Raw genomic sequence first — 15,216 nt, forward strand, 5'->3', positions numbered from 1 at the left:
CTCTTTATAAGAATTTTCCACAGTTTGTTGTGACCCACACAATCAAAGGATTTAGCTAAGTTGATGAAGCAGAAGTAGATGTTTTCTGGAATTCTCTTGCTTACTCTATGATCCAACATATGTTGGGAATTTGAGAGACATATGAGTCAATATTATTTTAGGGTGTTATTGTTGACGGCTGAGTGAAACAGGATGGTTATCAAATTATCTTTCATAGAAATAGCTACAAGTAGATAAAAGTTTTGGGGTTTAATAGTCGAAGACACAAGGGTGTTTTGGATTGTTGTTTTAGTTAGTGTGAACACACTGCGTCACTGTCAAGCATTCCTCAGTGTCTCATATTCTGGATTTTCAGTTATTTTTGGTTATTGGGCAGCCACTATCTGAAAGCACGAACCTGAAAAACAAACTTAGAAGACCCTTTGGAATGCCCAGAGAGATGGAATTTAACATTTATGGCTGAGACACTGAAGTTTTGTAGAAAGACTTGCTAGGAAGTGAGAGTTTTTGTTAGGCCTTCAGAATTGTCTGATGCAGAATCAGTCTATTAAAATGGTCCCTGTGGAGAATGGATGAACCCAGAGATACTGCAATATGCTATTGAAGATCGTGGGGACCCTAGAAATGTTTTAGGATTTGAATTTCCCTTTAGTTGGCAATGAGGCAGGCTCTGTACTATCTTCTAGAATAAACATTTTTTCCCCTAACTAGTCCTGAACATTCACATTTGATTATGTGATACTCATATCTTAATTATCAGGGTATCAACAGTGTCTGCCACATGGTAGATACTCAAGTATTTTTCAGGTGAATGTAAAAGGATTATGAATTGGATTTAATTCAGAGAAGGACAGGAAGCCAGTGAAGGGTTGCAACTTGAGCGTGGTTGTGTATTCAAGGCTGGACAAAATACACCAGCTGTCTAGATCCTATCACCCAGAGGTTCATGGGAGTCGCTTGTTCCTTTATTTTTTTCCATCCAGTTTAGGGAGAAAAAGAACAAATTACCCACCCATCTGTAAAATAATGATCAACAGCCTTCTGTGGTGGCCTATGACTGTTCTGATATATGTAAGGACTATAAAGAAAGTGAAATTGTTAACAGTCAACAAATACCAATTTCTAATAATTTGATATTAGTATTAATATCTAATAAGTTAATAGATTTAATTTTTCTCAGCAAGCATTTGTCTATACCTTGCTATTTGTGAAATGTTTGGCTTCCATAGATATAGAAGACCCCAGATATTCCATGTAAAGAAGTTCAAATTATAGTCTCTATTAAACTTTATTTTAAACTGAAGATTTATTTGAAAAGAGACAAGAAAACCTGACTTCTTAGTACTTTCACCAACTGTATATAAAGTAATAAATTGGCTCATTGTTACTATTGTACTTTGAGCAATTCTTCCTAACTGACTGATTACATTAATATGATATTTGGAAATACCTTGGCTCCAGTATTTTTTTTTTTTTTTGCATTTCTTTTCCATGGGGATGGTCTTGATCCCTATCTCCTGTACAATGTCATGAATCTCAGTCCATAGTTCATCAGGCACTCTATCTATCAGATCTAGTCTCTTAAATCTATTTCTCACTTCCACTGTATAATCATAAGGGATTTGATTTAGGTCATACCTGAATGGTCTAGTGGTTTTCCCTACTTTCTGCAATTTAACTCTGAATTTGGCAATAAGGAGTTCATGATCTGAGGCACAGTCAGCTCCTGGTCTTATTTTTGTTGACTATATAGAGCTTCTCCATCTTTGGCTGCAAAGAATATAATCAATCTGATTTTGGTGTTGGCCATCTGGTGATGTCCATGCATAGCGTCTTCTCTTGTGTTGTTGGAAGAGGGTGTTTGCTAGGACCAATGCATTTTCTTGGCAAAACTGTATTAATTTTTGCCCTGCTTCATTCTGTATTCCAAGGCCAAATTTGCCTGTTACTCCAGGTGTTTCTTGACTTCCTACTTTTGCATTCCAGTCCTCTATAATGAAAAGGACATGTTTTTTTGGGTGTTAGTTACAAAAGGTCTTGTAGGTCTTCATAGAACTGTTCAACTTCAGCTTCTTCAGTGTTACTGGTTGGGGCATAGACTTGGATTACTGTGATATTGAATGGTTTGCCTTGGAAATGAACAGAGATCATTCTGTCATTTTTGAGATTGCATCCAAGTACTGCATTTTGGACTCTTTTGTTGACCATGATGGCTACTCCGTTTCTTTTGAGGGATTCCTGCCCACAGTAGTAGATATAATGGTCATCTGAGTTAAATTCACCCATTCCAGTCCATTTTAGTTCGCTGATTCCTAGAATGTCGACATTCACTCTTGCCATCTCTTTTTTGACCACTTCCAATTTGCCTTGATTCATGGACCTGACATTCCAGGTTCCTATGCAATATTGCTCTTTACAGCATCGGACCTTGCTTCTATCACCAGTCACATCCACAACTGGGTATTGTTTTTGCTTTGGCTCCATCCCTTCATTCTTTCTGGAGTTATTTCTCCACTGATCTCCAGTAGCATATTGGGCACCTACTGACCTGGGGAGTTCCTCTTTCAGTATCCTGTCATTTTGCCTTTTCATACTATTCATGGGGTTCTCTGGAGAAGGCAATGGCACCTCACTCCAGTACTCTAGCCTGGAAAATCCCATGGACAGAGGAGCCTGGTGGGCTGTAGTCCATGGGGTCGCTACGAGTCGGACACTACTGAGTGACTTCACTTTCACTTTTCACTTTGATGCATTGGAGAAGGAAATGGCAACCCACTCCAGTGTTCTTGCCTGGAGAATCCCAGGGACGGGGGAGCCTGGTGGGCTGCCGTCTATGGGGTTGCACAGAGTCGGACAGGACTGAAGCGACTTAGCAGCAGCAGCATGGAGTTCTCAAGGCAAGAATACTGAAGTGGTTTGCCATCTTTTACAAATAGCTGTGAAAAGAAGAGAAGCAAAAAGCAAAGTAGAAAATAAAAGATATAAGCATCTAATGCAGAGTTCCAAAGAATAAGAAGAAGAGATAAGAAAGCCTTCCTCAGCGATCAATGCAAAGAAATAGAGGAAAACAACAGAAAGGGAAGGACTAGAGATCTCTTCAAGAAAATTAGAGATACCAAGGGGACATTTCATGGAAAGATGGGCTCAATAAAGGACAGAAATGGTATGGACCTAACAGAAGCAGAAGATATTAAGAAGAGGTGGCAGAAGCAGAAGATATTAAGAAGAGGTGGCAAGAATACACAGAAGAACTGTACAAAAAAGATCTTCACAATCCAGATAATCATGATGGTGTGATCACTCACCTAGAGCCAGACATCCTGGAATGTGAAGTCAAGCGGGCCTTAGAAAGCATCACTACGAACAAAGCTAGTGAAGGTGATGGAATTCTGGTTGAGCTATTTCAAATCCTGAAAGATGATGCTGTGAAGGTGCTGCACTCAATATGCCAGCAAATCTGGAAAACTCAGCATTGGCCACAGGACTGGAAAAGGTCACTTTTCATTCCAATCCCAAAGAAAGGCAATGCCAAAGAATGTTCAAACTACCACACAATTGCACTCATCTCACACGCTAGTAAAGTAATGCTCAAAATTCTCCAAGCCAGGTTTCAGCAATACATGAACTGTGAACTTCCAGATGTTTTCAAGCTGGTTTTAGAAAAGGCAGAGGAACCAGAGGTGAAATTGCCAACATCTGCTGGATTATCAAAAAAGCAAGAGAGTTCCAGAAAAACATCTATTTCTGCTTTATTGACTATGCCAAAGCCTTTGACTGTGTGGATCACAATAAACTGTGGAAAATTCTTCAAGAGATGGGAATACCAGACCACCTGACCTGCCTCTTGAGAAACCTATATGCAGGTCAGGAAGCAACAGTTAGAACCGGACATAGAACAACAGACTGGTTCCAAATAGGAAAAGGAGTACATCAAGGCTGTTTATGGTCATCCTGCTTATTTAATTTATATGCAGAGTACGTGAGAAATGCTGGGCTGGAAGAAGCACAAGCTGGAATCAAGACTGCTAGGAGCAATATCAATAACCTCAGATATGCAGATGACACCGCCCTTATGGCAGAAAGTGAAGAGGAACTCAAAAGCCTCTTGATGAAAGTGAAAGAGTAGAGTGAAAAACGAAGATCATGGCATCCTGTCCCATTACTTTATGGGAAGTAGATGGGGAAACAGTGGAATCAGTGTCAGACTTTATTTTTTGGGGCTCCAAAATCACTGCAGATGGTGACTGCAGCCATGAAATTAAAAGACATTTACTTCTTGGAAGAAAAGTTATGACCAACCTAGATAGCATATTGAAGAGCAGAGACAATACTTTGCCAACAAAGGTCCGTCTAGTCAAGGCTATGGTTTTTCCAGTGGTCATGTATGGATGTGACAGTTGGACTGTGAAGAAAGCTGAGTGCTGAAGAATTGATACTTTTGAAGTGTGGTGTTGGAGAAGACTCTTGAGAGTCCCTTGGACTGCAAGGAGATCCAACCAGTCCATTCTGAAGGAGATCAGCCCTGGGATTTCTTTGGAAGGAATGATGCTAAAGCTGAAACTCCAGTACTTTGGCCACCTCATGCGAAGAGTTGACTCATTGGAAAAGACTCTGATGCTGGGAGGGATTGAGGGCAGGAGGAGAAGGGGACGACAGAGGATGAGATGGCTGGATGGCATCACTGACTCTATGAATGTGAGTCTGAGTGAACTCAGAGAGTTGGTGATGGACAGGGAGGCCTGGCGTGCTGCAATTCATGGGGTCGCAAAGAGTCGGACATGACTGAGCGACTGGACTGAACTGAACTGGCTCCAAGTATGTTAGTTTCAGTGATTTTGAAGGATTTCATGTACCATATAAATGCAGGATTCAATGTATATAATTTATGTCATATAATGGGGCTTTCCTGGTGGCTTAGATGGTGAAGAATCCACCTGAAGTAAAGGAGACCCAGGTTCGATCCCTGGGTTGGGAAGATCTCCTAGAGAAGGAAATGGTTACCCACTCCAGTACTTTTTCCTAGAGAATTCCATCGACAGGGGAGCCTGGTGGGCTATGGTCCCAGGGGTCACAAAAAATCAGACACGACTGAGTGACTAACACACACAATGTAAATGAATTCAGCATTTAAAGAGTTGATTTTTTGAAACATCTGATCTCACTAGAAGGAAGTGCTGATAATGTTAAAAGGGTTTTCAAAGTGGAGAGGTATCAAGTTCAGTAACACCTCATTAGCTGCGAGTGCTTTGTCTGCAGAGAAGAGAAATTAATGATATCTCCACATCTTGTAACATTTGTCTTCCTAGTTCAGCAGCACAAAGATCCTATTCCTATAATGAAATTTTCAGTAAATGTATCTTTTCCTGGGCCGCAATTTTTAATCTTCTGTTAAAAATCTAATGTTCTGAAAGTGAAAAAGTTAGTCTCTCAGTCATGCCTAACTCTTTGAGACCCCACGGACTGCAGTTCACCATGTTCCTCTATCCATAGAATTCTCCAGGCAAGAATAATAGAGTGGTTAGCCATTCCCTTCTCCAGATCTTCCTGACCTAGAGATTGAACTTGGGTCTCTCGGATTGCAGGCAGATTCTTTATTATCTGAGCCACTAGGGAAGCCCAATCTTTTGTTCAGATCAGATCAGATCAGATCATTTGCTCAGTCGTGTCTGACTCTTTGCGACCCCATGAATCGCAGCACGCCAGGCCTCCCTGTCCATCACCAACTCTCTGAGTTCACTCAGACTCATTTCCATCGAGTCAGTGATGCCATCCAGCCATCTCATCCTCTGTCGTCCCCTTCTCCTCCTTCCCCCAATCCCTCCCAGCATCAGAATCTTTTCCAATGAGTCAACTCTTCGCATGAGGTGGCCAAAGTACTGGAGTTTCAGCTTTAGCATCATTCCTTCCAAAGAAATCCCAGGGCTGATCTCCTTCAGAATGGACTGGTTGGATCTCCTTGCAGTCCAAGGGACTCTCAAGAGTCTTTTCCAACACCACAGTTCAAAAGCATCAATTCTTCAGTGCTCAGCTTTCTTCACAGTCCAAATCTCACATCCATACATGACAATTGGAAAAACCATAGCCTTGACTATACGGACCTTTTTTGGCAAAGTAATGTCTCTGCTTTTTAATATACTATCTAGATTGGTCATAACTTTCCTTCCAAGGAGTAAACATCTTTTAATTTCATGGCTGCAGTCACCATCTGCAGTGATTTTGGAGCCCTCAAAAATAAAATCTGACACTGATTCCACTGTTTCCCCATCTATTTCCCATGAAGTGATGGGACCAGATGCCATGATCTTAGTTTTCTGAATGTTGAGCTTTAAGCCAACCTTTTCACTCTCCTCTGTCAATTTCATCAAGAGGCTCTTTAGTTCTTCTTCGCTTTCTGCCATAAGCGTGGTGTCTGCATATCTGAAGTTATTGATATTTTTCCTGGCAATCTTGATTCCAGCTTGTGCTTTTTCTAGTCCAGCATTTCTCATGATGTACTCTGCATATAAATTAAATAAGCAGGTGACATTATACATCCTTGATGTACTCCTTTTCCTATTTGGAACCAGTCTATTGTTCTATGTCCAGTTCTAACTGTTGCTTCCTGACCTGCATACAGATTTCTCAACAGGCAGGTCAGGTGGTCTGGTATTCCCATCTCTTTCAGAATTTTCCACAGTTTATTGTGATCCACACAGTCAAAGGCTTTGGCATAGTCAATAAAGCAGAAATAGATGTTTTTCTGGAATTCTCTTGCTTTTTTGATGATCCAGCAGATGTTGGCAATTTCACCTCTGGTTCCTCTGCCTTTTCTAAAACCAGCTTGAACATCTGGAAGTTCATGGTTCATGTATTGCTGAAACTTGGCTTGGAGAATTTTAAACATTACTTTACTAGCGTGTGAGATGAGTGCAGTTGTGCGGTAGTTTGAGCATTCTTTGGCATTGCCTTTCTTTGGGATTGGAATGAAAAGTGACCTTTTCCAGTCCTGTGGCCACTGCTGAGTTTTCCAAATTTGCTGGCATATTGAGTGAAGCACTGTCACAGAATCATCTTTTATGATTTGAATCAGCTCAAGTGGAATTCCATCACCTCCACTAGCTTTGTTCGTACTGATGCTTTCTAAGGCCCACTTGACTTCACATTCCAGGATGTCTGGCTCTAGGTGAGTGATCACACCATCATGATTATCTGGGTCGTGAAGATCTTTTTTGTACTGTTCTTCTGTGTATTTTTTCCACCTCTTCTTAATATCTTCTGCTTCTGTTAGGTCCATACCATTTCTGATCTTTATTGAGCCCATCTTTACATGAAATATTCCCTTGGTATCTCTACTTTTCTTGAAGAGCTCTCTAGTCTTTCCCATTTTATTGTTTTTCTCTATTTCTTTGCACTGATTGCTGAGGAAGGCTTTCTTATCTCTACTTGCTATTCTTTGGAACTCTGCATTCAAATGGATATATCTTTCCTTTTCTCCTTTAGTTTTTGCTTCTATTCTTTTCACAGCTATTTGTAAGGCCTCCTCAGACAGCCATTTTCCTTTTTTGCATTTCTTTTTTTGGGGGATGGTCTTGATTCCTGTCTCCTGTAAAGACTAAGAAGGCATTCTTTAATAAGATGAGAGGTGAATCGGGAACCGATAATATATAGAAATAAGGACAAGCTTATTTTTAGTTACAAAAATTAGCAACACACAAAAAAATATGACCAAAACAATTTAAAAATAAAATTCTAGATCAGATCAGATCAGATCAGTCGCTCAGTCATGTGCGACTCTTGCGACCCCATGAATCGCAGCACACCAGGCCTCCCTGTCCATCACCAACTCCCTGAGTTCACTCAGACTCACATCCATTGAGTCAGTGGTGCCATTCAGCCATCTTATCCTCTGTCGTCCCCTTCTCCTCCTGCCCCCAATCCCTTCCAGCATCAGAGTCTTTTCCAATGAGTCAACTCTTTGCATGAGGTGGCCAAAGTACTGGAGTTTCAGCTTTAGCATCATTCCTTCCAAAGAAATCCCAGGGCTGATCTCCTTCAGAATGGACTGGTTGGATCTCCTTGCAGTCCAAGGGACTCTCAAGAGTCTTCTCCAACACCACAGTTCAAAAGCATCAATTCTTTGGCACTCAGCCTTCTTCACGGTCCAGCTCTCACATCCATACATGACCACAGGAAAAACCATAGCCTCGACTAGATGGATCTTTGTTGGCAAAGTAATGTCTCTGCTTTTGAATATGCTATCTAGGTTGGTCATAACTTTCCTTCCAAGGAGTAAGCGTCTTTTAATTTCATGGCTGCAGTCACCATCTGCAGTGATTTTGGAGCCCAGAAAAATAAAGTCTGACAGTGTTTTCACTGTTTCCCCATCTATTTCCCATGGAGTGGTTGGACAGGATGCCATGATCTTCGTTTTCTGAATGTTGAGCTTTAAGCTAACTTTTTCACTCTCCACTTTCACCTTCATAAAGATGCTTTTTAGTTCCTCTTCAGTTTCTGCCATAAGAGTGGTGTCATCTGCATATCTGAGGTTATTGGTATTTCTCCCGGCAATCTTGATTCCAGTTTGTGTTTCTTCCAGTCCAGCATTTCTCATGATGTACTCTGCATATAAGTTAAATAAACAGGGTGACAATATACAGCCTTGATGAACTCATTTTCCTATTTGGAACCAGTCTGTTGTTCCATGTCCAGTTCTAACTGTTGCTTCCTCACCTGCATACAGATTTCTCAAGAGGCAAGTCAGGTGGTCTGGTATTCCCATCTCTTTCAGAATTTTCCACAGTTTATTGTGATCCACACAGTCAAAGGCTTTGGCATAGTCAATAAAGCAGAAATAGATGCTTTTCTGGAACTCTCTTGCTTTTTCGATGATCCAGTGGATGTTGGCAATTTGATCTCTGGTTCCTCTGCCTTTTCCAAAACCAGCTTGAATATCAGGAAGTTCACGGTTCACATATTGCTGAAGCCTGGCTTGGAGAATTTTGAGCATTACTTTACTAGCATGTGAGATGACTGCAATTGTGCGATAGTTTGAGCATTCTTTAGCATTGCCTTTCTTTGGGATTGGAATGAAAAGTGACCTTTTCCAGTCCTATGGCCACTGCTGAGTTTTCCAAATTTTCTGGCATATTGAGTGCAGCACCTTCACAGCATCATCTTTCAGGATTTGGAGTAGTTCAACTGGAATTTCATCACCTCCACTAGCTTTGTTCATAGTGATGCTTTCTAAGGCCAGCTTGACTTCACATTCCAGGATGTCTGGCTCCAGTTGAGTGATCACACCATCATGATTATCTGGGTCATGAAGATCTTTTTTGTGCAGTTCTTCTGTGTATTCTTGCCATCTCTTCTTAATATCTTCTGCTTCTGTTAGGTCCATACCATTTCTGTCCTTTATCGAGCTCATCTTTGCATGAAATGTTCCTTTGGTATCTCTGATTTTCTTGAAGAGATCCCTAGTCTTTCCCATTCTGTTGTTTTCCTCTATTTCTTTGCACTGATTGCTGAAGAAGGCTTTCTTATCTCTTCTTGCTATTCTTTGGAACTCTGCATTCAGATGTTTATATCTTTCCTTTTCTCCTTTGTAGGGAAATGAGTATGTTATTGGGAATAGGTCAGAAGCAGGTCTGAGGTTGTAGAAGTTTTTCTCTTGTTTGTGCCTAAGACATTTATTTATAAACATCAGCAAAACTGAGGAGAAAAAACTTAATGAGTTTTATATAATGAGTGCCCTTCAGAAGAATAAAAATAGGATAGGATATGTAACTATTAACACAGGAGAAGAAAATTTGATTTACCCATTGGAAAGTAATAAATAGAAAAATAAATGAAGTAAAATTATTGTGAAATAAAAAAATAATGGTATAAATAAAACCTAATTTATTAGTAATTACAGTAAATACACATGGGTTAAAATCACAATTCACCATTCAAAAACAAAGATTCAGATTAATTTATCAAAATATACCAAAATCTAGCAATATATTGCCTAAAAAGAAAAAAAAATTAAAACAATAGGGTGCATAAAAAGGTGAATATGAATAAAAAGAAAGTTGGGTAGCAATTTTAGAAATGGCAAACATAATTTAAAGATTAAAATGTAAAAGGAAATAAAAGGAATGTTAATGCAGAAGATATAATAATAAAGATGTATACATCTGTTAATATAGCCTCAAAGTACAAAAAGCAAGAAAGTGAAAAATAAAGATATGGTTACAATAATAATTATGTTTGGGTAGTTAACTGATCCAGAATTGGAAAAATATCATAGAAGATTGCAATAATAGTATCATATTCTATGTGAATTTACATATATACATATAATTTTCACCTCCCCAAAAGAGAATACTTTGTTTCTGAGCACACATGACTCATTCACAAATATCAACTGAGTGCTGATCGAAAAATTAAGCTTAATGCATTCCTGAAAGTTAATCCTACAGAACAAAGTTTAAAATTTATAACAAAAAGATAGCTAAAATGTTTAGTGTATTTGAAATGATAAACATACTTTATATGTTACATTATATTAGCTGTTGATGCAAGAAGAAAATCATTTAGAGAATTATTAATTTAGCTGTGAAAAAAGCATATATCAAAATTTGTGGGATGGAGTTAGATCATTCTCAAAAGTTATTTCTGACAGTAGATATATTTATCAAAAAGCAAACAGCAATGACAGCAAAGAAACAGAAGCAAAGGAGCTAAATATTCAACTCAAACAGCTTGATAATGAGCACCAAAGTAAATTCAGAGAAACAGAGAAGCAATAGATAAGGGAAGAAATCAATAAAATGGGAATAGCAAAAACAATACTACCATAAAAGTTATAAAAAGGAAACAAGGTTTTTAAAAAAAGATTGATAAAATATGTTGTGAAAACCAGTCAGGAGAAAGATAAATTGCAAATTTATAATATGGAAAATAATTAGTTATAATTTATATTTAGAAAATATTAATTATTTTCTAATTTATCATTAGAAAATAATTTTAAAACAGAAGTTTTAAAAATTGGGAATCAGTGTACAGAACACTGAACTATGAATTATGAAAACTGACTGTGTGTGTAATTCAGAAATCCTAGATAAAGTATATAAAATATATGACTTTATGATTTTCATATGCAATTTAAGAACTTTTTGTTTTGAAAAACTTAGAGAGATGTTTGCCTTGGTTGGACATGCCAAAGAATTTTTTCACTTTGATCAAAAACCATGGTAATTTGGCAAGCCTGCTTTGGGGAGTGATGTAGTTCAGCCTTAGGGTCATATCCTTAATCTCTCAGGGTTTACAAGAGAAGACAGATGGCCTTACTATGTTAAAGCAGCTCCTAGTTAAATACTGTCTCCAGAGGATACTAAGCAATGATGATAAATAAATGAGAAAGTGAATTATATTCTTATGGAGCAAATCACAAACAAAAGCTCCAGTGTCCTTGATGGGCAAAAACTCATCATCAAGGAAGCAATGTTAATTCAGAGTCACCCGATCATGTATGGTTATCTCATGCTCAGTGGGCTGTGTTGTTTTGTTAATTTTTAAGTAGACTCAGGAAAATGTGTGTGGGCACTCAACTTGACAGCAGTGTTGATTTTCTGTGGGACCCTGTGAACCACGCTTTCCTGAATCCATCTCATCCTTTAGTCGCACGATTTACTCTGTCGTTTCAAGCCCTCTAGCTTTGATACTCAGAGTTCTGAGTCACTTTCTCCAGGTAGCAGTGGCTTGGCTTGACTACCAAGGATTTCTCTGTGGAAGTGGTAAAATGTATAATTTCCTCAGTACTTTTTTATGCTCTAGAGAATTGAAGGGGATATTTTATACCAGGGTAAAATGGTAACATTTCTGAAAAAGATTGGCGGTTAGTACTTCTTTCTAGATAGCATATTCAAAAGCAGAGACATTACTTTGCCAACAAAGGTTCATCTAGTCAAGGCTATGGTTTTTCCTGTGGTCATGTATGGATGTGAGAGTTGGACTGTGAAGAAGGCTGAGGGCCGAAGAATTGATGCTTTTGAACTGTGATGTTGGAGAAGACTCTTGAGAGTCCCTTGGACTGCAAGGAGATCCAACCAATCCATTCTGAAGGAGATCAGCCCTGGGATTTCTTTGGAAGGAATGATGCTAAAGCTGAAACTCCAGTACTTTGGCCACCTCATGCAAAGAGTTGACTCATTGGAAAAGACTGTGATGCTGGGAGGGATTGGGGGCAGGAGGAGAAGGGGACGACAGAGGATGAGATGCCTGGATGGCATCACTGACTCGATGGACGTGAGTGTGAGTGAACTCCGGGAGTTGGTGATGGACAGGGAGGCCTGGCGCAATTCATGGGGTTGCAAAGAGTCAGACACGACTTAACTGAACTGAACTTCTTTCTGTCCTTATTATTCAGAAGCAAAGGAAAGCTTTAGTCTTGGATCAGAGAATGGAGGGGTTCGAGCTTGTGCCCTAGAGGACATTATTTCCCCCTCAAAGCCTTCACTGGGGCTGCTTTATAGGGCTCTTTCCAGCAGGGAGGGGCGAGGGCAGGGTTCTTGCAGGTCAGGTGGGGCAGCTCTGTTCCTGCTGCAGCTCCCAGTGCAGGCACAGGGTCTCTGAACACTGGCCCGCTACTTCTGTCTTGGTTGCAGAACTTCTGCACACAGCCCCAGAGCCAAGGTGTCAGCACCCGCAGGTGGGACTCGGGTAGAGGCAGAGCACAGCGGCCAGGTAGAGAAAGACCTCTTAAAAGGAACAATTCCTCTCCCTCCCCGCCAAAGCTCATTGTGATAGTTTCATAAGCACTTCTCACCTTGAGAGTACAGCTGAAGTACCATTTCCACCTTCCTAAGACTGGAACAAGAAAAGATCTAAAATGATGTAGCTATTTGTACTCTCCCCTTTTCTGTTCAGTTAGACCAGTGCAATTGCAAGGGCGAGAAAAGATACATACTATAGCTAAATGCAATCTGCTTCCACAGAAATGCCTCAGATCTTACAAGAACCACAGACTTTCCGTTAATGCCCTGGCTAAAGTTGCAGACTTGTAATATAAAGAGTGGGTCAGGTGTGAGTATTGTCAGCATTGTACTGGTGACAGAATTTGTTAGGCATAAAAAGAAAAATGAGCTTTAGAACGTTTCAAGTGTTTCGGCTGAACAGACATAAACAAAAAGATTGGCATTCTTATAGCTGTATCTTATGTTTTCAGAAGTCCCTTCCTATCCCTGGGGAAAAAAAGAGTTCATAATGTATTTATGAAAAACAAAATTAGCTGTTCATAAAAATCAAAGGCAATATGTTTTGCTTATATCAACTGGTAAAATTAATACATTTTTTCCTATAATAGTTCATTTGGTCTGACATGATTTTGAATATCGGAACAAAATGTCAAGAAGAGTTATAAATTGAAATAAGAGATAAAATTCTTCAAGTGAATTATTTTCTCTGTAGAGTTATAGGAATCAATTATTTATTATTCAGAAGAAATGTTACACTTCTAACTTATACAGGGGCTTTCCATCTTTACTTATTGATTCACCTATAGGGCATGCCCCTATTGTAAACATCAAGGTACATTGTTATTATTGCTGGCACTACCTATTAATAACTGGATATTGGAGCTGTGCTTCCAGTGACATGCTTAATCTGCTTTTGATTAAACCGAGCCTTCAAATCTTCTTAGATAATATTGCCTTGAATCATACTTTTGAATATTCGGAGCAACAAACTTTCTCTTCTTCCTCTCATGTTCTTTTAAATGTGTCCCTGTTTTGTAAAAATGACTGGTGATGTATTAAAACTGCCTCATGGTCAATCTTGCAGACATCAGTGTTCTCTTCCCCGAACAGGTAGTGATGGAACAGGCAGCTTCCTACATACAAGACAGCACTTGGTAGGATTATTCAATTTTCAAACTTGCTGCTGCTACCAAGGCTGTTAATTGGTGCCAGCTATGACAGCTTGTAGCATGATTGGACTCTTGTTCAACACAAATAATCATTAGCTGCTAATGATTTTAAATCACTGTGAACAAGGCAGAAATTGACCCTATGACCTAAATGTTCCAGGGGATACTCAGGAGTTATGTGGTCTCCTGAAATGCATAAAGTTAGTTGTCTGGATTGAGAGCTGAATTTCTTTTTTTTTTTGAAATTCAGGCAAGGCTTTATTGGGACCCCTGCTGCAGCAGGGAGAAGCTAGAACAAACACCAGGTTCCCTTGCTTGCTCCCTCCCCGTGGGGTGTGGTGAGCTGTTTCCTTGAATAGGGCGAGGGTAGGGGTGTGTCCGGGGTCAGGCTCAAGGGGCCTTAGGAGTTTTGCCCAGCCCCGCGGCGATGTGTGAGAGGAGCATGTTCAGTGCCTCACTTTTGCTCCTGACACCATGTTTTTGCTCCAAGTCCTTCAGAAGTGGCTGTTGGGCTTTTTGGACTCTTGGTATCTTTTGTTTCTAATTTTCCCCAACTGCACATGCACGCAGTTATTTTTAGTTCCATACAGTTTCTTTGTATTTTGTTGCTAGAAGAGAGGTGTGTTCAGGTGCGAGCATTATGGCTCTGCAGTCAAGGGTCCCATATCCCTGCCTGTTTCATTCCACCCTGTTTTTATTTTTTTGTTAGGCACGGAAGTAGTTTCCTTAAATAAGTAATGTATGATATTGAGGTCTCAATTTAGTTAATTTAAAAAATGAATGTTTAATCTGATGTTGTATATTATGTGTGTAAAATTAGTTGCATACAAAAAAGCCACATAGGAAATGAAGTAATTCTTGCAGATTTTGTTTGCATGTTTTTAAGCTTTAGGAATGTCACTTTTATTTTTCTTTCCATCATGATTACCATCGTTAGTTCTCCCATAATCTCTAGATAATGGGTCACTTAAGATTTGCTTGGCTGAAAAAGGAATGAATCAATGGAAAAAGAAAGATGACTCCATCAAGTCATTTTGAAAGATTAACAAAAGGATGAATTGGTGGTGTAGTTTTTCAAATATATTTTGGATATATTTACTGTTTTGTAAACAGATACTGGGGTTACACATGCTAACAGAAGCAGAAGACATTAAGAAGAGGTGGCAAGAATACACAGAAGAACTATGCAAAAAAGATCTTCATGACCCAAATAATCACGATGGTGTGATCACTCATCTAGAGCCAGATATCCTGGAATGGGAAGTCAAGGGGGCCTTAGAAAGCATCACTGTGAACAAAGCTAGTGGAGGTGATGGAGTTCCAGTTGAGCT

This window comes from Bos indicus x Bos taurus, chromosome 17 (genome assembly GCF_003369695.1).
Source record: "Bos indicus x Bos taurus breed Angus x Brahman F1 hybrid chromosome 17, Bos_hybrid_MaternalHap_v2.0, whole genome shotgun sequence".
Taxonomy (NCBI): domain Eukaryota; kingdom Metazoa; phylum Chordata; class Mammalia; order Artiodactyla; family Bovidae; genus Bos; species Bos indicus x Bos taurus.